General features: G+C 40.1%; 1 long non-coding RNA gene across 1 annotated transcript in view; it reads right to left on the bottom strand.

The window, feature by feature from the left end:
- Nucleotides 1–3534: 3534 nt before the first annotated feature.
- LOC137167207 (uncharacterized) overlaps nt 3535–25302 on the bottom strand; it is a 105450-nt gene continuing 83682 nt past the window's right edge. The window contains exons 2-3 of the long non-coding RNA XR_010924054.1: nt 12515–12561; nt 3535–4095 (exon numbers count right to left, since the gene is read on the bottom strand). This is a non-coding gene — a long non-coding RNA (uncharacterized lncRNA). The remainder of the gene's footprint in view (nt 4096–12514; nt 12562–25302) is intronic.

Here is a 25302-nt window from a genome sequence, read left to right on the forward strand (position 1 = left end):
CAGCTGAGAATCCCAAGCAAAGATACATGTCTAAATACTGTTTGGGGGGCAGACTTTAGGCCATTCCCCTCTCCTTGGCATTTTCTATAGGCTAGTTTATGCAACCCCCCACTCAGAATGCTAGCTTTCTTAGGCGCCTAACTCTCCCCATCCATTGTATAAGGAGCTGTGGCAACTAACAGCATTGCAACACTTAAATCCCTTTGTGGCTTTAGCCCATGGTGTTTTCTTATTAAGGAAATCTGCTTCCCGAGCAGCACTCAGAAATGTTCCACAATAATTAATATGGATTACATTTTATGTTACTATTAAATACAATGATATTTTTTGATATATGAGACTTCCCCCCAGAAATTGCTGCATAACAAGTAAGAAAATTCTTCAAGTGATACATAGTTAAGGTTTTTTTAAATATACTTTATATAAATAATTCCATCTTGGTTTGGAGAGTAAATTGATCATTTATTCAATGTATGATTCAACTGGATCATCCTTCACCCCACCCCCACCCACTGTTTAATACTATGAACACACACACACATTCAGCAGAATAAAGTAATATTAAGAAATTACAGATTTTGTATGAATCTAATGTATAAAGAGAGATGCTTGTAATAGGTCACACGTTGCCAACTGAAACAATTAATTTCCACATTCTCTTCTTTGACTAGACACTTGAAATGTCATTCATTGTGATTCACTGAATACGGCAGCAGGAGGGGCGGAGGAGAATCCCTGCTTTGACCTTCTGGAAATCTTTGCGGGAAGTGTGAATATTTAAAAGGAATGCATCAACCATTCAAGTTTCCTTTCACATATATTAAGAGTAGCAATTTACAAAAGTAAAATCAAAATGTGTTATGGTTCTACTCTGAATTTAAAAATGGGATTGTATACTGTTTATTGACTCAGTAATTTCCAAATTCTGTGACCAAAATACAACTAAGACAATGTTGAGCTGGCTGTTAAAAGAAACAAACTCATCTGGGTATCCAACAGTCAAGCTGACTTCTTTCCTTTTTGTGGGTCATCAACAAAAAAAGATTCGGAACCTGATTATCAAAATTATAAACACATAGCTAGAAAAGAATTCAATTCACTCTGAGCTGTGGTGGTTTGGCAAGGCAAAAGGGAGCAAAGAGTTGCAAAACTAGCTGTCAAGTAAGCAGATCTGTGTTCTGAATCCTGTTGCAAGTCTTTGGAATAAGATGGTATAACTTTGCCACTAAGTTTCTAATATAAGTCCATGGCCAGAGACACTGTAGTTCAACATGAATCAATACATTATCTTAGATAGTGCTATGTAAAGATTTATTTTATAAAATAATAAATGTGTTGACATTTTTTGGCTAAAATCTTGATATATAGAATTGATGCCCTCAGGAGACTTTCATTTTTCCAACCTGGCAGCCTGATACAAAATATGGCTGGTTCAGAAAGATAAAAGTTCAATTCTGCACTGAAGCATCACTAAGTAAGAGTGACATCTGGTTAGACCTTCTTCCTGTGTAAATTCAGAGACCGATGTTTATATTAGGGAAAAAAATCCCACCACTCTTTTACACAGTGATCCAAAGTTACTTTCCACACTCAGTGCCCTAAAAAAAACATTATATTGCTGTTGTGATAGCATTATGACCTTTTTTAGTTTTTAAACAGTACAGCAAAATTATTTAACTCTTTCTACCACATAAAAATAAAATAGTGTTACTAGGAGGCTGAAGGTGCACACTAGTAAACAACCAATAATTAAGAGAGAAAGCATTCTTTTTCCCTCTTCAATTCAACTGAAATGTTTTTACTAAACTCTGCAATGTTAAGATGCTAGAATTCCAGGGCAAGTGTCTGCAGTGCACTTGCTCTTGACGTTAGGCCATACCATCAACTAGTATTAAAAATGAAGCATTACTTTTTTCTTCCGTTAAAACATGTTGAAAACCAAAAGCCCCATGAAAGCCACTGCAAACACTGCTAGAGCCCACAGCTGACATCACATTCCAGCAAGATAGATGCCTCCAGAACTAGACTATGAATAGCAACTGGAAATTATTTTTTTAAAGAGAAGAAAAATACATTTCAACTACTGCTGTACATTTGTAAAACAGTAGATTCTGCCTAATGTTATTTCTAGGACATTTATTACTAGATATTCTATATAAACTAGCATTCTCTCTCAAATCTAAAAAGAGGGAAGCAAAAGTGAAGATCAAGCTATTCCTTCACTATGCAGTTGAAGCTTGTGATTTCATACAGAAAAAAAAATGGTAGAAAGAGGAAAGCTTAAGAATCAGGATCTGTAGGATACTACACAGAATTCTGGATAACCATAAGAGCCCTTTCTCGACAAGCAAGAAGATGAGAAGCATTCCCTCAGCTGACTAAAAAGACAGCTAGGTATATAGTAACATGTATAGGCATTTACTGATTATTCCCCATGAAAGACAGACAAATGGAGAAAATATTGTGCCTCATCCCTTTCAAATAAAAACCGAATAATCTGTCCTTTGAATCAAAGATGACCTGAACTTACATTGGGGAATGGGCATGTTTTCTACTTTTGGAAAGCAGTTGGTAGAATTGACCACATAAGGTCCAAGTGGTTCTCAGCCTGTTCCAGGGACACTTGTGCCCCCATTTACCTTATGGTAAGGGTGGAATGATCATGGCCCCTGATTCCTGCTGGTAACCTCCATGTTGAGAATTTGTATCATACTCCCCCTCAGGAGACAAGCATTCTGCAAAGGCCGAACCACACTCAGCAAGGAAAATATGAGCTGAAAACCCATAATTAAGAAAACCAAAACAAACAAACAACTTTTCTTTGGCAACAAACGTGGTATGAAAGAGGAGCTACTGACATCAAGCGCCCATTTCTTCCCATGTGAGTACTGGAGAGCTTACATTTAAAAGTTAACAACTGTTACATCCCCAAATATCTTTTTCAGTTCCACTGACATCATCCTCATTCATTCCTCTGGCAAGCTTTAGAGCAATGTGAACAATAGCGTGAGGTGCAGTAGGCTGGATTCTAGTCACAAGGCTGCTGTGTTTGCCCTCAGATTCAGGGCAGTAGAGCAATGCCACTCCAACCTAGCTCCAAGAACTGATATTGGAAACCATCAATGGACAGCAATTCCTCACATATGGACCCTTCCTACTCATACTGGGCAAGTGTTAGAAGTTGATCAGAAAGAGATCCACCTGTAGTTTCCTGCAGTCGTGCTAAGCAGCACTGCCACTCCTGAACAGCTCTCTTTAGCCATGTCATAAATATCAGTTGATCAAGTGACGGAAGAAGGGAATTGCTGTGACTTGACTGGTAGCAGCATATCCCAACATAACACTAACAAAGTTGTACCCTATATCTCAAATGAAAGTTTCCCCAATTTTGATTGTTTTGGCAACTTTTGCTATCCACAGTTATACCAAGTTTGATGCTCAGAGGGTTCCCATGTTCACAGCATTGCCATTAATAATACTGTTTTCTGACTTTGGAAACTCACATAGCTCTCACTTGAAGTGATCGATTGATTTATTTCACAAAGCTGATTGTTGTTATTCAAATGGCTCAATGCTCCCTTCTTTTACTGGGAACATGCATGCTCCAGAGTCCTTTGCCAATCAGTGTAATACTTTTGAAGTCTCATGGTAGCTGACAAGATTTCTGGTGTATATTTTGGTCCAAGTCTGTGCCAGAGAGGAATGGCAGGCTAAAGTGGTGGGTTCACAGAAAAGGGAAGAAACAGAGGGTGGTCTGGACTGACTTGTTGCTGGGCTCCATGGAAGAGTGCAGGGAACAAAGACTGTAATCCAACTGATTTTCTCTTGAATGGAAAGCAAGCAGCAACTGCAGGCAAGGTCCAGAAAGGAGGGAAGACAAAGGAACATCGGGCAACTAGCTACAGAAAAATGGCAAATTCCATGGCAAAAATGTCCTGTTTCATGGCAACATGAAAAAAAACACCAAACTCCTTGACCAAAGAATCACAGAGTCCATGACTGAAACAAATAGGACAGTTCATCCCTCTTACAGCTCTTGTATCATGCTGTCTGCAGAGTCAGGCAGACATCAGTTTGCATCTTTAGAGGTTCTCTCTGCAAACAATGGATAAAAAAAAAAGACTTTTAAAATGAAAGGGTAAGGTGATAGCAACCCCTCTGAAACCTGTTCATGACCTCATGGGGCCAAGAACCTCTGGTGTAAAGGCCACAAGATTAGGTCCAATACTTTAGGAGGAGTGATTTTCTTTGCCTACGTTTAGTTTCAAATGTTTTAATCTGTGTAGAATTGAATAATACAGTTATGAGATAGGTTAATTACAGTGTAAAATGTATTCTTGTAAAAACACTTTAAAATAGCCCATATTAATGTGCAAAAGATTTCAGCATGGGAAAGAAGGAGAGAGAAGAAGAAGAGATAGGGGGATATATCGGGGGGGGGGGGGGTGTTAAATGGAGACCGGTCATGTATCATGGAACTGGACAGCATGGATTCAGAGCATACTTTATATATTAAACTCCTTAAGGCTGGGAGTCAGGATCTTTCAGATAGTGGCAACAGAACTATGGCCACTTTTCTCCTGGATTATAGTCACTGAATCAGTATGAGAATATATTGTTGCTGTACATGTGCTGAGTACATATCAGTTATGAATAGAATAAATTAACTCTATCCAGTAAACACAGAGCCACCTATGATATAGCTCTGCAATCTTGTAACAACTTTCCATGGGACTGCCACTGTGATCTCATGTTTCGTTTACATGACTAACAGATGTTCTACAGATCGCATGTATACAGAAGCAAAATAATCCTAACATGTCAAAATGGAAGAGATTTTGGATTATAAAAACATTCTTAGAAATTAAAAGCTTATATAAATCAAACCAATCAAGCCAAATCAAGCAAATCAAAACCAAGCAAGAAGAAAATTTTAAAATATAGAATACTTTAGTGAGTAGATGGGTTAATTTGTTTAGATAGATCTTTAAATTGTAGATATACCAATTTGAATTATTTTTCTGGTTGTTATAGTAACTTGATGTACTTGTTCTCCAATTTCTTTTTCCGACCATAACATTTTGAGATTGCATTGTTTCCTTCATTTTAAAACTTTACCATGTAGAGAAAATTTGCAGGTTTTCCTCTTTCCCCACCCCAGCATTTATTTATTATTTCACAAGTGTTGTGTCCTTTGAATAAACTCCGAGGATAGCAAGCAGTTAAAAAATAACATAGGTTCCATCAAGAAAAACACACACCATTTTTAAAAGTCTCCATTAAAACTCTTTGGATTCTTAAAGGCTTTTATCAGCCTTGAAATTGAGAATTCCTATAATCCTGTCTAATTTCTTTGTGCCTTTATTGCTGTGTTGTGACTAAGGTGACCAGATAGCAAGTGTGAAAAATCGGGGTGGGGGGGAATAGGTGTCTATATAAGAATAAACCTCAAATATCAGGAGAGTCCCTATAAAATAAGGACATCTGTTCACCTTACTTGTGACACTGCTTGTTTAGTCCATGTCATTTTTCCAAGTCATCTTGCTTAATGTGCCCATTAGCCCAATATGGATTTCATAGTCGCATATCTAGCAGAGAACACGTCTCATCTCTGGTAAACATACAGGAAGATATCTTTTTTGCTGTCCCTCTCTCCAGTCTCCAGGAATACCTTACATCTTCATTGCCAATATAGAGCAGCCCATCCATATAGTCCTATGATTCACACCATCAGACAAGTGACCTAGGAAAAAGGAGCCCTGCAGTCTCATTTTCTGCACTGAGAGTCCTGTTCTGTATATTTGACTGAAGACCCAGCTCTCTCTGAAGGCCACTCCTCCTGCAGCGCTTCTATGTTGTTCATCCTCAAGAGTGCAGAGAGATAACCAATGACTTCTGTGCCCCATTTCACCACCACCAGGGCTCCCATCTCCCATGGACTTGATGCAGAAAACCTAGCCATGCTCCCAACCCACGATCAGTGTTTATGAGCTCCCTTTCCTCTGAGTTACTTTAACCTCTGCATAAGTCCTTCTGAAACCTACATAAGTAGGCAATGGGAATTGTGGGGGCTCAGCAACTCTCAGGGCAGAAGTGTTCAATAAATATTTTTGTTCTGTACTGGGCGGGGGGGAAAGAGATGATGTAATCCTTCTTCTGTTCCACTAGTATCCCTAGAGACTGTTAAACAACAGCTACTAAAGTTAGATATTTTTAAATCAGAAGGTCCAGATAGCTTTTTTAAAGCTCTTGGATGCAAGTTGTCTGAGGAGCTCGCTTGACTATTAATTTTTCTAAACATTTTGGAGCACTGAGGAATTTCCAGAAGACCAAAAGGAAACTAATGTCATGCCAGTATATAAAGAGGTAAACAGGATGACCTGGGTAATTATAGGCCGGTCAGTCTAACATCGATGCTGGGAAAGATAATGGAGTAGCTGATATGGGACTCAATTAATAAACAATTAAAGAAGGATGATATACTTAACATCAATCAACATGGGTTTTTGGAAAATAGATCCTGTCAGACTAACTTGATATTTTTTATTTCTGAGATGACAAGTTTGGTTGATAAAGGTAATAGCATTGATGTAGTATATTTAGACTTCTGTAAGAAATTTGTCTCAGTATGGCAAAATATTTTGATTAAAACAACTAGAATGATATAAAATTAACATGGACACATTAAATGGATTAAAGACTGACTAACTGATAGGTCTCAAAATATAATTGTAAACAGGGAAATCATCATCAAGCAGATGTGTCTCTAATTGAGCCCTACAGGGATCAGTCCCTGAAACAGAGCAAACTTGGGGAGGTGGGAGCAAACAAATAAAATGCCTTGTATTATGGCTAACTGTAAGGGTGAGGGTGTGTGTACAAAGAATGTAGGCAATACTTACAGGATGGGGGACTCTGTCCTAGGAAGCAATGACTCTGAAAAGGATTTGAGGATCATGGTGGATAATCAGATTAACATGAGCTCCCAGTGTGCTGGTATGACCAAAAGGGCCAATGCAATCCCTGGATTCATAAGCAGGGGAATCTCTAGGAGGAGCAGAGAGATTATTTTACCTCTGTATTTGGCACTGGTGCAACCACTACTGGACTACTGCATCTACTTCTGGTGTCCACAGTTCACAAAGGATGATGATAAATTGGAGAGGGTTCAGAGAGGAGCCACAAGAATGAGCAAATGATTAGAAAACATTTTTCATAATGACTGAGATCCGTGAGTCTACTTAGCTTTAAAAAAAAAATGGTTAACGGGTGACTTGATTACAGTCTATATGTACCTACATGAGGGAAAAAACACATAGTAATGGCCTCTTCCGCTATCTGAGAAAGGTATAACAAGATCCAGTGGCTGGAAGTTGAAGCTAAACAAATTCAGACTGGAAATAAGGCATACATTTTTAATGGTGAGTACAATTAACCATTCGAACAATTTACCAACGGTCATGGTGGACATTTTTTTAAATCAGGATTGGATATTTTTCTAAAAAGATATGCTCTAAGAATTATTTTGGGGAAGTTCTATGCCTGTGGCCAGAAGGTCAGACCAGATGATCACAAAGGTTCCTCCTACCCTTTGAATCTATGAATCAATACACTCCTTGACAAATGCTCACAGTCCCTCCCAGATTTCTTTTCCTATTCTCAACAAGACACCTAATGACATCTTAGCCTCCAGACCTCCCTCAGAAGTGCCCCCAGACTCTTCTTCCACTGTTGATTCACTTCTTCCCCCAGACATATCCACTCTCACCTGATCTGCTTCCCAACAATGGGGCAGGTACCAGCAGCTGGAAGGTGGTCAGTTGTCGAACACATATCCAGAAGTTCAAGTAGGGTTTCTTGCAGAAGCGGCACAATCTGCCTTGCTTCTCCTACCTGGAAACCCTCTCAATGGCTCCAGTACACATATCTCCCAAGCCCTTAAGCATTCTAGGGTTGCTGTTGCAACATGTAAAGCTCATATTATTGCACTTGGTGTCATACCAATTTCTTTTTGTAAAGAAATAAAGCCCAAGGAGGAATTTGAGGCAGCAGGCAGAAAGACAGGTAGCAACTTATGCTTGGAATACACATATATACTTGCTGTCTCTTGGTCATCATCTCCTCCAGCAGGGGAAATATTACACGACAAAGTGCATAGAAAATAACTTTTAGGTTAAGTGAGAATATGTATGCCCACATTCCAAATTATATTCAATAAAGTCCAGAAGAACAAGACTGAGGAAAGACTCCTCACTTTAGAAATCATCTAAGTGTATAGTTTGCAAGCTGCAGCAAGATTTGTGATACTATTAAGCTACTAAAAACCACCAACAATGCTGTGTTTGGCACCAAAAACCTTTTGAAAGATGTTCAACAGGAAGAAGACAGGCCGGGTTAAATTATAAGTGCTTAAATTCCATCTAAACAGTGAGCTCTCAGTTTAATTTAAAGTATGAAGTGGTTTTAAAAGTTACAATGATTGCATTAGTAAACAAAAAGAAAGTCAAGATTTGAAGAAATAGTTGGAGATGTGATGGTAAGTTTGAGACCATGAGCCATCTACCAGTTCCAAGTGACACTTTATTAAAAACAAAGAGAGTTTTATTTTAATAGACACAGAAGAAATGAGAATGAAACCAGATCACCATAAGTGATCACAGAAGGTGCCTGATATTTGAAATTCTGAGCCTCATCATGTCCCAGGAGGTCAATGGGAGCTGCTAGGTACTCAGTACTTTTGACAGTAAAGACACTTATTTAGGACTCTAAATTTACACGGCATGTCCTGTTGAGGACTTTGAGAGTAAGGCTTCCTTAGAGACATGGAAATCCAATTGAAAAGTAAGATCCGGTTCTGTTGTGAAGATTCAATTACTAAAAATGGCACCTGTTTAGATATTTTGTTCCTGTGCAAACAGAATTGCTTATTTTCTAACTACATAGCAATTTACCATGTAAAACTCCACTGAAGATAATGGGGGCTGTGCAGGCTTCACGCAGGGTACAATCGATCACACGTCACAGTCTGACCTGCAAAACCTTTACCATTTGTGATAGTGTGCAAGGAAGAACTCACAATGGTTAACATAGCTCAAGCTGAAGTTGCAGAGATGACAGTAACAAAAAAGCAGATTTTCAATCCTTGTGTTTTTCTTCTTAGCCATTTTAATTTATGTGAAGCTGTGCACTGAGCATATTTGTTGTATAATTTGAGTATATTTGTTGGAGAGACAACAAACATAGCACCCCAAAATACCATTTTAACAGAGTAATTTTCTACTTAAAGGCAGTGGTTCTCAAACTGTGAGACAAGCCCCCATCGGGAAAGGTGGAGGAACGTTCGGGGGGGCTATGTGGTGGGGCGGGGGCCAGCCCCATGGGGGTGGGGAGAGAGCACCACACTTCCAGCCTCACTCCACCCCCAGATCAGCACCACCTCCAAACCCATTCAGCCCTCAGTCCTGCTCTGCCTCCAGGCCCAGCTCCACCCTCACTCCCTCTCTGCCCCCAGCCCCAGCTCTGCTGTGGAGGAAGTCTTGGCTGTGCAGTAATGGAGAGGGGCATGGACAGATTCCATTAATGGTATGGGGGGGTTGCAACTGAAAAAGTTTGAGCACCACTGCCTTAAAGGTGCAAGTTGCTGCACCACTGAAAATTCCCAGGAAGTTTGTTTGTTTTTCCAGAAGTTTTGTTTTTGAAGATTCTTTATGCCCCAAACCTAGGGTTGTGAACATATGCTGCATTCATTAGTGCCTGTACTTTTAGTCTACTTTGAGGATGGTTTGACAAGTTTAATTCTTATGCAATTAGCATTTTCCCCAATCTCCAATTTTTGTGTAGGCATGTGCACATGCTATTGTCGATGTTCTGCCAGTGACACTAGCTTCATCCATGGAGCTACACAGGGGCTTTTTGAAACAACCGCTACATGACGTTTTTTGACCCAGCCTTGACAAGCAGGTACATACCTCTGTCCATTACTATATCTCAATATTTTAACCCTTAAGTGAGATCTGGTCTAAACAGTTATTAGCTACTGACATACTGTACATGCTCATGTGTTTAAACACAGCTTACCTATGCCAGAAATAAAAACTGGATTTTTTCTTTATTTTTTCTTTATTTCTTTTCTGTACCGCATGTACTGCCTGGATTTTGTACTGATCTCTCTGGCAACAAAAGCCATGGAGAAAGAAGGGAAGTGTTTTCCTGGAGCAGCTTTATGGGTTTGTTCATTCACAGAAACCATTGCTTTTGGAGACTTATGCTTTCTAACCTTAGTGCAGGTTACTGTTTTGGGCACTACTAGATCAGATTGCAGATTTGGGAAATGGGGCTAATGTAGCTTTATTTTATTTTGGGTAGGGAGAAAGCAGATAAGAGCGGCAATTTCATGCATGCTTTGACACACTTATGGCAAGTTGTTCATCCTACTTATCAGCCTTTTTGTTTCATTCTAAAGTGAGCACCAGCTGTTTTTTTAGATTACTATGAAGCTGGACCTCAAAATCCATTAAAGCCTCATGACAAATGGAATAAAACAATATTACAAAACTTTTCTCACGACCCAGCTCATATTAAGTGGATTTATAATCGCTATAAAAATAAAACAATATCGAGACACAGAAAATACAGAAAAATTTAGAATGAGCAATATTTTTACAGAAGGAAAGGTGTTGGGAGAAGTGGGGTTGTGTTTAAGTGAAGGAAGTCACAGATTGCTCACATGAAAAGTTGTCAGTGCAAGGGAATTCTCATAGGATAGATATTCACTTTGTAAAGTTTCTCACTTTTGAGCAACCTTTGTCTTAGATTACTAGTACCTCTTAGGAACTCACTACCCATATAGCAGTTCCAGCCTGGCCTCATTTACACAGCAGAACTGCTACAGGGCATTTCAGTTATTCACTAAAGGAAAAAATAGTCTCAAACGCTGAGAAAAAACAGACAGCAAAGATTAAGAGAAAAACATAAAAGATAGATCTGGAGAGTAAAGATGTAAATTCAATGCAGAGAGCAACTGGGGGAAAAAAGCCCTAAGTTATGAAGTAATTGCCAGATTTTTTTTTTTAAAGGAATGCACTTCTCTCGAATTCTCATTAGTACAGACTGAGCAGTTAGAATTACACCTTACATTTCAAAAAGTAGCAATGCAGAGCTAAAACAGAAAACATCATATGAGGAATTTGAATTCAGCAAAAATCGGTTTAGAGTAGAGTAGAGATATGTCAGTTCCTTGATCCCAAGTTGATTGAAACAGGTAACCATAAGTCTCTAAATAATTGATACATACAATGACCTCCGATACATGACGACAGCCATTTTAAGTATGGGCTGACTCCATTTTCCTTCCTTCTTGTTTGCCAGCCTGTTTCTCACACACTTCTAACCCCATTTGATCATTCCCACCTCCCATGTAAAGACATTCAGACATGAAGCAAGAATCAAGCATCAAGAATCGTATAGCCACTTTACAATGCATCTCATAACATATTATCATAATCCTAACTTCACTCATTTGAATTCAAGTCGTCCACACTCCCTGTTGTTTTGCTAAGTAGAGAAAAGTTTGGGCTGTGCTGAGGAATGGACAGCCTACTTACTTATCTATCTAACCAAGTTCTCAAATGAAACCAACCACTGTCATCTCCAAGTACCTCTGCACGACTCATTCCTTTCCACTGACCCTGCAGAAACCTCTCTGCAAGGTTCCAGTCAGGTTTAATCTGCGTGGTTTGAGAAGCAACAGAGTGGAAGAGCCAGCCTCTCTCTCTCTTTTTCCTCCCAAGCCCACAGGTCACAGCAGCATAAATTTACTTTAGATTAAGGCTACCTCTACATGGTGCTGCAGTTCAGACTACAGAAGTGTGAATTACAGCACATACCCAAGTAATACACTGTAACTGCCACATGTGAACTCTGCTGGTGTGAACTAAAAAGTACCTAGTTCACATTGACGTACTCCTTGTCAAGCAAATATATGTTAACACAAAGTAGGTACCTTTTAGCTCATGCCAGCAGCATACACATGGGGCAGTCACAGTGCAGCGATTTGGTGCATGCTGCAATTCACACCCCTGTAGTCTGTACTGCTGTGCAGTTTAGACCAGCCCAGAGTCTTCAGTAAGTTCTCCCTTCCCTCTTTGCTCTGTAAAATCTATCAGGTTCCAGGGATAACAATTGGTGGCAGAAGCCATTGAAACATGCTTCCCAACCAGGGTTTATAACTAGCCAGGAAAATCAACAGCAGTGCCATGGCAAGCCCTCTAACTTTATATAAATGTCCTAAGATTCATGGTGATCTGAGAGAGCAGAACCCCTGGCCTCTTTCATTGGTCTATATGGAACAAACACTCTCCTCTCCCAACAAAATTTCATGGAAACTTCTTGAGTTAAAACCCCGTTTCCCTTCACCAATGCAGATTATTCCTGCATAAGGATGAATGGGATTTAAAAAAAAAAAAAAGAGAGAGAGAGAGAGAACACTCATGAATAAATGGAAGTGTTAACTTACTGTTCATTAGGTGACTGAGTCATCTGCATTTCCTCCACTTCTACTGTCTGAAAGAAAAATGATTAAGCTAATTAGGCATAGGATTTAAAGTCTTTCCAAATACTTTCTAAAAGTATGGCCCCAGCCTTGGGAACATTTATGCATATGAATAGTTTCATGTATAAGAGTAAGCTATTGCAGGGATCTAAGTGAAAAGATGTATTATCTCATCATGGGATGATGCATCAGGGCCCCATTCAGTCATGCTTACCATTATTATCCTTATGTCATATACACAAGCATTCCCCTTCCCCAAGTGAGGATATCACATCAGGGAGGAGAGGCAGCTATACAGTATTGACTCAATATGAACAGAATAGGGCCCTTTTCTTAATCCTGAATAGCAAGATCCCCCTTTTATGAAGTAAGCCAATTTATTCTTAATCCTGGAACTTTTTAGTTCAAAAAGTCTGAAAATAGACATAATCCAGGCGCTAAGATTGATCACTAACACTATTTGCACCATAGGTTGAATCACTCTTCATGTATGTAGGTTTGAGTTTTGAGGAGCATCATAATGCACATAAACAAGTACTTTGGGAACCATGCACCAGATTTGTCAGAAGTGCAGAGGATCTACAGCTCAAATTGAAGACAATGGAAGCTATAGCCCCTCAACACTATCTTGCTATATTAACATTGCCAACTCAGCCAATTATATCACACGCCTTGTAATCTTTGAAGTTTATCATAAAGTCCTACTGTCACATGAATACCACAGAATCTTAGCCTTCCTTTTAAGGAACATTTACTGTGGAGAAAAGCTTGAAAACACAAACCATAACAGATGAAAGGTTAAGAAGCCAATAAGAAAAATTTCAAATGTATCATTTTAAAAAGAATCCCATGATTTGGGGACCTTGATTCACGATTTTTTTTAACACTTGGGGCTGGCAATATTGTCATGTTTCCTGAAGTTTGCAGGTTTACAATATTATCGTTAATGTAGCATGTATGTCGTATACAAAGGCTCATTTTAAAAAAAAATTGAAGTTCTGGAACTTACCAGAAAGATCTAGAACAATACTATGGCAAGGCCAGAATCAGAATAGCTTACAAACAAACTTACAAAAAATCCAAGCTTATGTAAATAACAAGTTTAGAGGTTTGCTATATTTTCCAGGTTCTGATTTAAACAAAATACTAGCAGAATCTCTGGATATATCTCTTCATGCAATCTACAAACAATAGACTTCAAGCTCAAAACAGAATACAAACCACAGAGGACAGGGTAATTAATTTGAATTCCCATTTTTCTAGTCAGTGGTAAACATGCTCATTCTGTGCTGCAGATGTAACCCAGCCCTCTTTAAGGCTGAGCTGCACCTAATTAACTTCCAACGAGGAATGCCTCCTGGGGAATTAACCCACCACCAGCCAAACCACTGTCTGGTTTAGCAGGGTTTCTTCATAGGGCACCACTTGGTGAGATACAACCAGAGCTTGGGGTTTCCTCCAGGGGGCACCAAAAGGATGTGTACATCCATCATAGGTATGACAGACTATTGCATTCTATGTCTTTCTGAAAGATCAAAATAATGGCCATGTGTGATAAACAATATGTAGCTTAGCATGGTGGGGACCTGATTCTCTATTGCCTTGCACATTGTGTAGATATTTATTTGGTGCAAAGCAGGTGTAAACTGCTTACAAATCAGAATGGGAATGATTTACATTCACCTTATACCTTGCGATGTCCGTTATGACTGTGCAAAGCAGTAAAGCTGAAATGAAGGAAGTCTCCACTGGCTTGAAAGCAGACCAGAAACAAGACATAGGCTATGTCTTCACTGACGGCAGCAAATTCGCCGCCGTCAGATCGACTTCTCTGGATCGACTGAGCGGTCAGTGAAGACCCACTCAGTCGATCCAGAAATTGACATATTAAGACCACCTTCTCAAGTAGTGTAGCGCTGCGTCGACGGAACCACGTTCCCATCGGCGCAGTGCCGTGAAAATGGCACACAGAACAGAAGCAGAGAAGTCGACGGGAGTTATGCAAGTTTTTTGCGTAGCTTGCGTGACTACGGTCGACTGCTGCCGAATCCCTGAGGTCAGTGAAGACAAGCCCCTAGTTGTGGACACAATTACAGTGAATGCAACTTCAGACCACACCAGAAGAGGAATAGACTACTCTTAGCTTAGACTCACAGCATCAAATATTTGATGACATTTGTTGACATTTTTACTAATGTAATCAGGGCAAAAATTAAACATAAGACCAAATGAGCCTCAGAATCAGTAAAAATGAGAATAAAATTGTTAAAACTGTGCTCTATCCTTCGGTGTAGATTTGATGTTGTTTAAGTGTCATTTTTAGAGGCAACTGCTGACATAGAGTATTCTCGTTTTCCACCTTCATTCAGTACCCGTTTTTAATGCAGCCTAGCTAACTGTTGATTTCCACAGTGCCAAAATAGGCCTTTAAAAAAAAAAATCACTAAACAATATATTGAGTCAAAGAATTGCAACCATGAGACTGGTGTTTGTTCTAACCTACTGAATCTGCCATCCATAAGTTCAGTGGGAGCTTCAAAGCCCACAGAGATGATTTTTCTGCAGTTTGGCCTTTAAACATCTAGAAATATTGACCCCTTCAAATCTCATGTTCAAGGAGTTTTATATTTTTATATATAATATATATATAAAGACCACAAATGTCTCTGGATGCAGTAAGTTCCAGCATGGCATTTTATAGCTTTTACAAAGACTCAAATGTCAAGAGATCCTGGCCTTGGGAAAAAAAGAGACTTCAGTCACAACAATAAATATGTCCATTGTGAAATACAACATGCCCACAAATTTGCCTAGCTTGCTCTCTTTCAGAGAGTTCCTAATTCAAGCTATATCAACCCCTGACTCTGATTCCATGGTGTGTTTCAAATGGGCAACAGCAGATTCCTTTTTTTAAACCCCTTATAACTTTCATAGATGACAATTAATTTACACCACACTCTCCAAAGTTGCATCTGGCACCCAGGAACTGTCCTCCTACCAAAATTTCTATCATTACAGCTGTTCAACAAAAAAAAAAAGAACATTTTTTTAAATAATGGGGAAAATTCACAATCTCCATTTTTTCCCTTTAACATTTTGAAATAAATTCATTCCTGGGCTAACAAACTTCCCAGATTTCAGCACGAAAAGGTTTTAAAAAATTGCACTTGAAAATAATGTCTTAAAATAGAAACAATGGATTATAATACAACACTTTAAATATAATAAATACCTCATTTATTATTTAGACCCAAATCCTGCAAACACCTAAATGTGTATCTTTACTCAAATGAGTAGTCCCTGAGACTTCAGCAGTACTGATTATATTAAATAAAGCTGTGCTTAAATTTGTAGGATTGGGACCATGGAGATCTTTTTGCTGACATTTAAAATATTCATTATTTAGTTATACACCTTATATTACAATTTTTTCAGACAGCTCCTTCTGATCAATGGCACACAGAATTCAGGATACTAGCCTAGGTGGGACAGAATGGGTAGTAGTTTATTTTGATTTGGAAGAATGCTCTCTTTCTGACAGGTGTACAAATACAGACTGGGAAGAACTTTCTTGGCTTTCTTTGGGATGACATGGCACTCACCCAGTACCGGATTTGGGCTTGAAGTACAAATATTTATTCGTTTGATTTTTAGTATAGTTTTTTTTTTTTTACATTATTTCCCTGTAGGCAGAGTTTATCATCAACTACTCAGTCAGTGGCCAGCAAACATTTTTGATTATTTTTCCCCCATTTCAAATACTATAGGATTTGTTGTAATAAAAAGTTATATTCATTTTTATTAAAGAGAAAAAAGAAAATAAACTTAAAATAAAGACTTATTTTGAAATATTTTCATTCCACATAATTTATACTGGAGAATGTAATGAAGGCTTAATCAAAGAAAAAAATTGGATTGGATTTTAGAAGGGCAGACAGAGCTCTGACTAGCCTAGGGCCAGCTTTGCTTTATGTTAAAGCAATTTGTGTTTTATTACCAGCATACTTGTTGCAGCATACAATATAGACCCATCACACAAAAGAAAAAACAGCTCATATTTATCAAAATCAAATGAAAATGATTTACTGCTGGTGGCATAAGAGCCAATATATTTGCTGGAAAGCAGACAATTCTAATCTGCCTTATGACATAATTAAGAAAGGGCTAGTTAATGGATCTATTCTCCAGTGGATCTACAGGAACAGTAGAACTCTCATTACACATTATATGCAGACAATTATGTACATAACACAGAAATGCTGATTTCAGGTTCTGATGACTTCTGGGGCTCAGGCTGGAGAAAAGCAAAAGAACACAGTGAAAGTTATGCATGCCAGGTCCATTTTGCAGAGAGGGCAGTTACCAAGAAAAAAATGAAAAAATCTTAGTTTGAACTGTAAAATGATTGCATCTGGAGTCAAATCCCTTTATTTTATTCACACGCATAGTCCCATTAACTTCAAAGGGTCTGTTTGTGGGCTCGATCTTGTAAGGTGCCGGATATGCTGGCTCCAATGCAGCAAAGCATTTCAGCACATAGTTCATTTTCACATAGCTCATGAATAACCCCGTTGAAGCCAGTGGGACCATTCATGTGCATGAAATAAACTATGTGCCTAAGTGCTTTGCTGGACTGGGGCCAGAGGACTCATCAGTTTATAGGATTGAGTGCTGTCTGAATAAGATGAGCAGGATTTATTCAGCCTTTGGTGTACAAGTCCTTGAGCCTGATTCTGATCTCACACTGGCATAATGCAATTAACTTTTGCTGTAGCTCAGGCTAATTGAAATATTCAGGACCACCTTCCTCATTACAACCACCTCTTAAGGGACAAACTTTGGCAAGTTCTTATGGATGGTGGGGGAACAAAAGGTGCAAAACCTCCTTCCTCTTGAAACACAAGCGAGGGACAACCTCCATCCCTGTGCTCCCTGTTATTTTGTGAGTCACATCAGTCAAGTGGGGGCAAGGGAGGTTAGCCAGAGGAAAACATGAGTCTATCCATCCTCCACACTGGCCCCCAAGAACATACCAGGCATACAGGCACATAGATTAAGTACAGTCTCTCTACATACTGCAATACACGGGACAGGATTGTGCAGGTGAGTAGGGGGGCCATACTTCAAACTATCAGAGTCCAAATGGTGGATGCAATATATAAAGAAATAAATAAAAAAGACAGTGGGGCATAAAATTATTCAGGCAGGAAAACTGAGTGCTGTAGGATTCATTCCATTAGTGTAAATTAATCTTTCTATAAGCTTGGTGCCATGATAATTTCTAATGTAAATGCAAGCAATATGTGGAACACTGTGTGTGGAATGCAAGTGGTTTTCAGACCATTAGTGGTATCCATCAAAGTGGGAAGGAGAGTTATGGAAGAGACGATATGAGGTTTGGGCATCTTAAACTCTGTAAGCGGTTTGGGATGCTTCTGCTAGCATTTAGCAGTGAAGTAATTAACAATGCAGACATTTAAATGATTACCTGTAGATTTCAAAGATAGCACCTGGACCAGTTCACAGCTGTAAAAGCCATTTCAGACTTTCTGCAGCCTCAGGAAGACAGTGCTGCATTTGTCACATTTGGAAGAGAGTTTCTTCACCAATGTAAGGGCTACACATATTTTTGGTCACACTTTATATTAAAGTATCCTTTATAAATGATTCAATGCTTTAAGCATGTTAAACACGAGGAGCATTGTTAATGATTGCTATGAGCAACCTTTTGTTCTGTTGACTCTAACAACTGATTAATGCATATTTTAATAAGTGTCTAATCATTGTAGCAAAGTATGCCCAGACATGCCTCTTTGTGACTCTTCCATCATTAGATAAACCAACACAGACAGGGCATTAAAATTACACACCCCTCCTCTTCCCGGATCTGGTTTATTAACAGATTAATTCAAAATTCCCAGCCACCTTCAAGTTTACCAGTTCTTTGTATTGATGGCTCAGTAATCCTCTAGAAGGGCGTTTGCACAAAGATAACTCCAGCCCAGGCTTATCTTCTTACTAATCCAAGAACGTCTTTCCCCAGTTCTCTGCCTGGAAGCCTGTTGATTTTTAGTCACATGATACTCATCATGTGTTCCTTGCACTTATTCTCTTCATTTAGAAAGGGGGGTGGGAAATAAACTTGGCCTGGGATGCAGCTGGGCCACCATCTACCTCAAGGGACAGCTCACCCTGTAACAATTACCTATAAATCTTTTATAACAAAATGTATCCTTAATAGAAATTATAGTATGACCATATTTTAAAAAAATTAAAAACTCAGATTTTGGAGGAAAATACTGCAGAAAAGAAGTTTATTCTACAGCGAGTTCCATGGTCGCAGAATTGCAGAATACAGGCATCCCTGCTAACAATGCTAGCTCGCCTCACTGGGTTTTGGGGAGACTTGATTTATGAACATACATAAAGCACATTGACATTGATACAAGTCATCAGAGACCTGATTTTTTTACTGCCTTGGACCTTGCATGCTTAGTTACATCTGAGCAAGTTGGGTGTAAAAGGCTGCCATATTGATTCAGCAGGGCTTAATAAGGCACAAGGCAATGGAAGACTGGGACCATGGTGTGGAAATACCCAAGTACTGGATATTTTGTGCTCAATTATTTCAGACACCTTTTATCCCACCATGTGCTCAAGGGCTTCCTGGGGGGCATAAATGAAAATAGCAACAACTGAACATTATTCAGACAAGTTTTTAAAGAAGAGTCTTATTATTAAGAAAGTGGTAATAGATTCTCAAATAGAACCAAGCTGCTTCTTCATCGATTCAGCATTGCCTAGAGGACATTGCTTCCATTAGCCACATTTCTTAAAGGTGTCTATTCAAGATCTGATCTCCTGAGATAAGGTTAGTTAAATTTAACGGGCAATATTAGGTATTTGATAACACAATTCAGATACTAACTACATTTCAGTATGTTTTTTTCCATGCAATCCTACTTTCTCTTTGAAACCAGAACTCCCACTGAGCTCAAAGGAATGGATCACTGAGGTAGGATAGTCCAGTGGCTCACGGACTAGCCTAGAACTTAGGAGACCTATATTCAATTCCCTGCTGTACAACAGTGTAACCTTGGGCAAATCACTTAAGCCCAGATCCCCAAAGAAACTCCCTATCTGATAACAAAGAAAATTGTACAAAATTGTACAAATTGTACAAAGAAATTAATTAGTAACATGTCCTTTAAATAATTTGTGAGCCCCTGGTCCAACCAGTCTGTTGTACAAAGAAATTAATTAGCGCACTCCCCTCCCCCATGTTCTATATTTCTAGAAGCCACCACAGGAGCAATTGTTATATATACTTAGGACTTACATGTTTGATGTTTAGATTTGGACCCTATTGTGCCCATGTGGTTCCTCCACATTATGCATGAAGGCAAAAGACACGACACTTCTCACTCTCTAACACCCACTGTCTATGAATCACAAGCAGAGGGGAGTCATAGGTTTGGAGGAAAGTGCTATCACATCATGGAATAGGCACTGTCACCTTCTTTGTCCCCAGCAGCTGGGATTTTGTGCTCATCTCTACTACTGGCAGCAGAGGAAAGCATTTGGGCCATAATGTACAGACTGTTTAGCGCTGTGACTACTCTTTGTATGGTCATGAACTCCATCGTGTCTTCGGATCACGGTTTTCTCTTCAAAAAATAAACAGAACCTCAGGAAGATAAATGTATCTAAAAAAGTAGTGCGATATGCACCTTTGTCGGTTTATTACTATACATTGCGCATAACTTCAAAGAAAAAGTTGACATATTAAAATATACCAGGAATTAGAAAAAGATTGACATGACTCACTAAATGACGACAACAAAGATAGAGTAGGGTCACTTTTTAATCAAGAGAATTAAACCAAAAAAAAATCTTAAAATGGAAGCACGTCTGAGTAGAAATAAACATTTCCAACTCACTAAACATAGCAAAGAATATTTTACCCAGCCTTTATTTTTACTTGCTTCCAAAAATTCACATTGCTCTCATTTCTTACAAGAATGTGACAGCTCAGCTTGCTTTCATCAAACAAAATGTAGGAAATCAAATGCAAAAACCTTTATTCACTTAGTAGTCCTTACTCAGGCTGGGACTCCCCTTGAAATCACACTGGGTTTGTAAACATATTTAAACATTTTTTCAGGACTGTTTGCTAGGTTAATGCTGTATGTAAGTCTCTGCTCCTGTATTGTCTGCACAGTTGTGTTCAATGAGAATTTTGGCCAGGCAAGAGAGCTCTGTCGTGAGGAAATCCATGGGGACTAGTGGGACAGGTCTGGAATACTACCACCGTCTGGAGTGATAGAAGAGTCACTATGCAGCTACTACAGCAGCCTTGTGAGTAGAATCCTACACTAGTGGTTCTCAACCTTTCATAGACTCAGACTATAAAGGTCAGAAGGGACCATTATGATCATCTAGTCTGACCTCCTGCACAACGCAGGTCACAGAACTTCACCCACCCTCTCTTGTAGTAAGACCCCTAATCTAAGACTGAGTTATTGAAGTCCTCAGATAATGATTTAAAGACTTCCAAGACTACCATACCCCTTTCAGGAGACTGACTTGCATATCCCAAGTTTCACCTCACCTAAAAACTACTTGTTTACAAAATCAGACATAAAAATACAAGAAGTGTCACAGCACACTATTGCTGAAAAATTGCTTACTTTCCCATAGAAATACTGTACTTCCATTTCAGTGAGATACTTGAGCCTGTTTTTCATTTGCGAGCCTTTTCTGAAGCCTGAGTCCCTTGTGGCAGCACTGAAACAGGCAGGTGGGTGGCAGGGCTGAAGCATGTAATTTAGCTTTACGGGGCCCCCTACTATGGTGTGTGGCTCCAGGGAAATGCCCTGCTTGCCACCCATGAATGCTGGCCCTGAATTTGTGATCTCCTTAATTCCATCCCATAACCCTGCCGGGAGGCTGCAACTCCAGCAGTGAGAAACACTGATCTAGATGAGTTAAGTATCCCCGGTAGACCATACCCTGGTTGACAATCACTCCCATACATTACTCACCTGTTTCTAAATAAATACACAGGGCCGTAGGCAGAGACAAAGTTTGCTACCTGCTACTAGTGCTGCTTGCAACAATTTGACCACTTCTCCTACCTATTCCTACCTACTCATACTGTGTGCAAATGAAGCAGGTAGTTTGAGGGCAATTACCACACCCCTGAAATATCCCTATCGTATTCAGATATAAGAGGTTGCCTGATACAGCAGCATTTCAGAGATCCTGTGGGTAAGCGGAGTGGCCAGCAGATAATCCCATGGAAAGCCTGGGATAGACAGGAGGTGAGCTGTGAGGTGTCTCCTGGAAAAGAGCAAAAGTGAGTGGAGTCCCAATGAAAGAAATGTGCTAAAGCTTGCATAAGGCCAGAATTGTAGTCTGATTTCCACTTTCAAACACTGGAAGCGTAAATCAGCCCTTTCTTGGTTTTGGATCCAGACCCTGACACTCAAACTTTTTGAGTATTCTGATCTATACAGAGACCTTCCAGGAAGATGGTATCTTAGATGAAGAGGATGCCCAGGTTTATATTTTTTAAAAAGGGAAGCTTAAGGCAGCAGAGACTTAAAATGTCGTGAAGCTAATGCTAAAGAACACTATAATGTTGAGCACTGAGAGCAATGGTGAGTGTAACTCTCACTGTTGTCTAAAATTCCTTTTCATTGAAAGCCAATCAGCCTGAAATAGAAAGAGGTAGAGTCATATTGATATCATTACCTTGAGGAAAGGGGAAGAAGAGAGAAAATCATATAAAAATTAACATTTTCCATCTAGGGTGGAATTTTCAAAAACATTCAACATTACCTCTTTTCTGCTCCCATTGAAGACAATGAAAAGACACCCACACACTCCAGCTGGACCAGAGGTAGGACATAACTGAGCATTTTTTAGAAGTCTCCTCCTAAAATTTCCATTTCTAACAGACATTTGCAACATGCCAGGACAACACAAGGACAATAAGGTAGAACCAAAAAACCTGCAGGGAGATATAGTTTATTTTCAGCTCAAAGGGCTAGTATTATTTTATGACCCTAGAGAATAACTGATTCATTCACTAGAAGGTACTTGCTTTGTCATAAATCTTATGAAACATACTTGAAATCCTCTGTACTCTCAAAAAAGAGTTGGTTGTTCTATTTTTATTTATTTATTATCTCTGCAGCTATAACTTTAAGATGGTGCTTTGGCTTCTCGAAATATAAATAGACCAACTGCTTAGTGATTATTTTCCAGGTTGGTAGGTGCAAAAAGATAACTTGCCAGCGTGAACCTGTGGATGCACGGTATTAAGTACCATCTAACCCATGAATACAGGTCAAATTAAGGGCCTCTTCACTTTTGCTGTCTGTAAAATGTGGAAAACAACACTACAAAAGCAGTGTTGTTCTCAGCTCCGATCGTGGCCAGCCTAGGAGAGTCCACACCATTCCTGTTCAGCCAGCCATGCAAAATATTCAGTCTAGGAACAATACAAATGAAGGTGAGTGCATATAGAGACCTTAGGTGGCACATGCTAAAACATGTATACCATGCCTCTAATCCCAACCCCTGCCCCATCCCAGAAAGAAGGGTATGGAATGAGCCACTACTTCCAACTCCACCGTGGATTTCATTTGTGGTACCAATGCTAACTGTGATGTTTGTTTGCAGGTAACATATTGGCAGAATGTAGTAGAGAATTTACTGTAGCGTTCTGTGGTAGCAGAACTTATCATGATGCTGAAAATACTATAAAATATGGTATGTCCTGTTTTACATTTTTCTGGCCATACGGAGTAGTCATCCACAGGGCACAGAGCCAGCCTAAGAATCCTATACCAAGGCACCTTGCAGCCCTCACCACAGGGGCAAGCTGTGGCTTAGACACAGGTGTTCTGAGGGAGAAGAGAAATGTGGCCAGATGGGGGGTTAAGCCCTGGGGCTTCTTTGATTATGATGGACCATAACTTACAGCAGCCTCCTCGGGGCAGAACAGCCACAGCAGCTTGCTCTACAGTCTTGCCCTCCCACCCCCACTGCTGACATGCTGCCTCCTACTCCTTATTCCCATACCAACATACTCCTTATGAGCAGAGAGAACCAGTAGCATATGGGGACTAGAACTGAGAGAAGGAAGAGGAATCTGCCACTCCGTATTGGTTCATAGTCCATTCTCCGTAAGTCTGTATTTAGTACTAGCTTTGGACTGCTCCTGTACAGGTGCGCTGGGAGAACTTACAGAAGGAACTCCTTCTTTCACTAGTACATCCACACAGGAGCAGGCCAGCATCTAGTCTTGTCACTTCCTGAAGCACTAGACTTGAATTTGCCAATGTGCCTGATGCTGCCTCTAGTAGACCCGAAGGGTTGTTTCAAACCAGATTAGGGTGCATGATTATTGCCTCACTCTCTTGTTCACCATCTGAAATGGCACATCAGGCCTGCGAGCACCTCAAACACTTCCTTTTCAAAAGGAGTAGTAGGAAGCGAGAGGGTTGACATTCCGCATGTGTCTGCCAGGCACAGAAATAATGCCTCAGGGCACCACCACACTTCAGACACTACAGCTTCATTTACCCCTAAGAACTATCTGGCCCTTTGTCTTGCCATCAGCCTGTATGTGGAAGTCCAGCTGAAGTGATTATTGGTTCCTTGTCCGCGTTCATTCATTTGGCCCTATCTTTGCTTACAACATCCTTCAGTAGACACTAAAACTTCTCTTAAGTGAGGGGCTTCAGCCTCTCTCATGCCTCTGACCTAATGCACTGACAAATTTATCTCTCTCCACCCTGTTCTGCAACTATGGCATACTAAAATCAGTTTTCCTCAAAGTCTTCTAGTCAGCAACTGCCTCCAATAAGTCATGCTGAAATGAACTGGGAACTTGACTAAGAGCAGCTTTTACAGATAATTTTGCAGAAAGAGAAAACCATAAAATAAACAATGAAAAGGTCCGGAGGAGGGGGAAGAGGTGAGGGACAGGCAGGTAAGCACCCTCCCACAGGACCTACTTAAGGAAGGCCCGAGAAGCAGACCCTCACCTCCTGGAGTACACACCAGGGGGACTGAGGGGTGGAAAGCCCCATGCTCCAGTCAAGTGCCAGGGGATTCATCCAGATCCCTTCTCATAGTCCAAGAGGTCTCTGATTCTGGTGGTTCCTGCCAGGACCAATCTCTGGAGCAAAGAAGGGGACTCCACCACCTGCACACCAAACTGGAGGTTGAGTAGCAGGGGCTCTGCGAGGAGATCTGCCCCCTCAGCAGCCACCATGGGCCTGGTCGCTGAAACCAGCTTCCAGGTCCAGAAGAATCCTTGCAGAAGACTGGCAGATCAGAGAGGTCTTGCAGAAGACCCCTCGGATAGAGACAAAAGAGCGGTTGGTCATATCAGAGTCTTCAGAGGCAATGGAGAAAGGTGTGCACAAACATACCCCTCGCCAGACTACCTGTATCATAAAGAAGTCTCTGCAGGACCTGGAGGCAGAAGACTTGGACCTGGCTGCAGAGACAGAGCAGGCCCTGTCCCCCTACTCCAGGGGAAGACACAGAACCGCCCCAGAGATCCAGTGCTGTCCTGGACAAAAGAACTCCAGAGCTAATCTCTGGAGACAGACCAGGATAACCAGGGCCAGGCTCAGAGTGTTGAGCCATTGCTAGAGCATGCACAGGACCAGCTGGTTGAGCACCAGCACCCTCCTCCACAGGGAAAGGCACCAGAGGAGTCCTGTCCATCT

The sequence above is a fragment of the Emydura macquarii genome, unplaced genomic scaffold (genome assembly GCF_026122565.2).
Source record: "Emydura macquarii macquarii isolate MOO-44397 ecotype Brisbane River unplaced genomic scaffold, CSIRO-AGI_Emac_v2 contig_320, whole genome shotgun sequence".
Classification (NCBI taxonomy): Eukaryota; Metazoa; Chordata; order Testudines; family Chelidae; genus Emydura; species Emydura macquarii.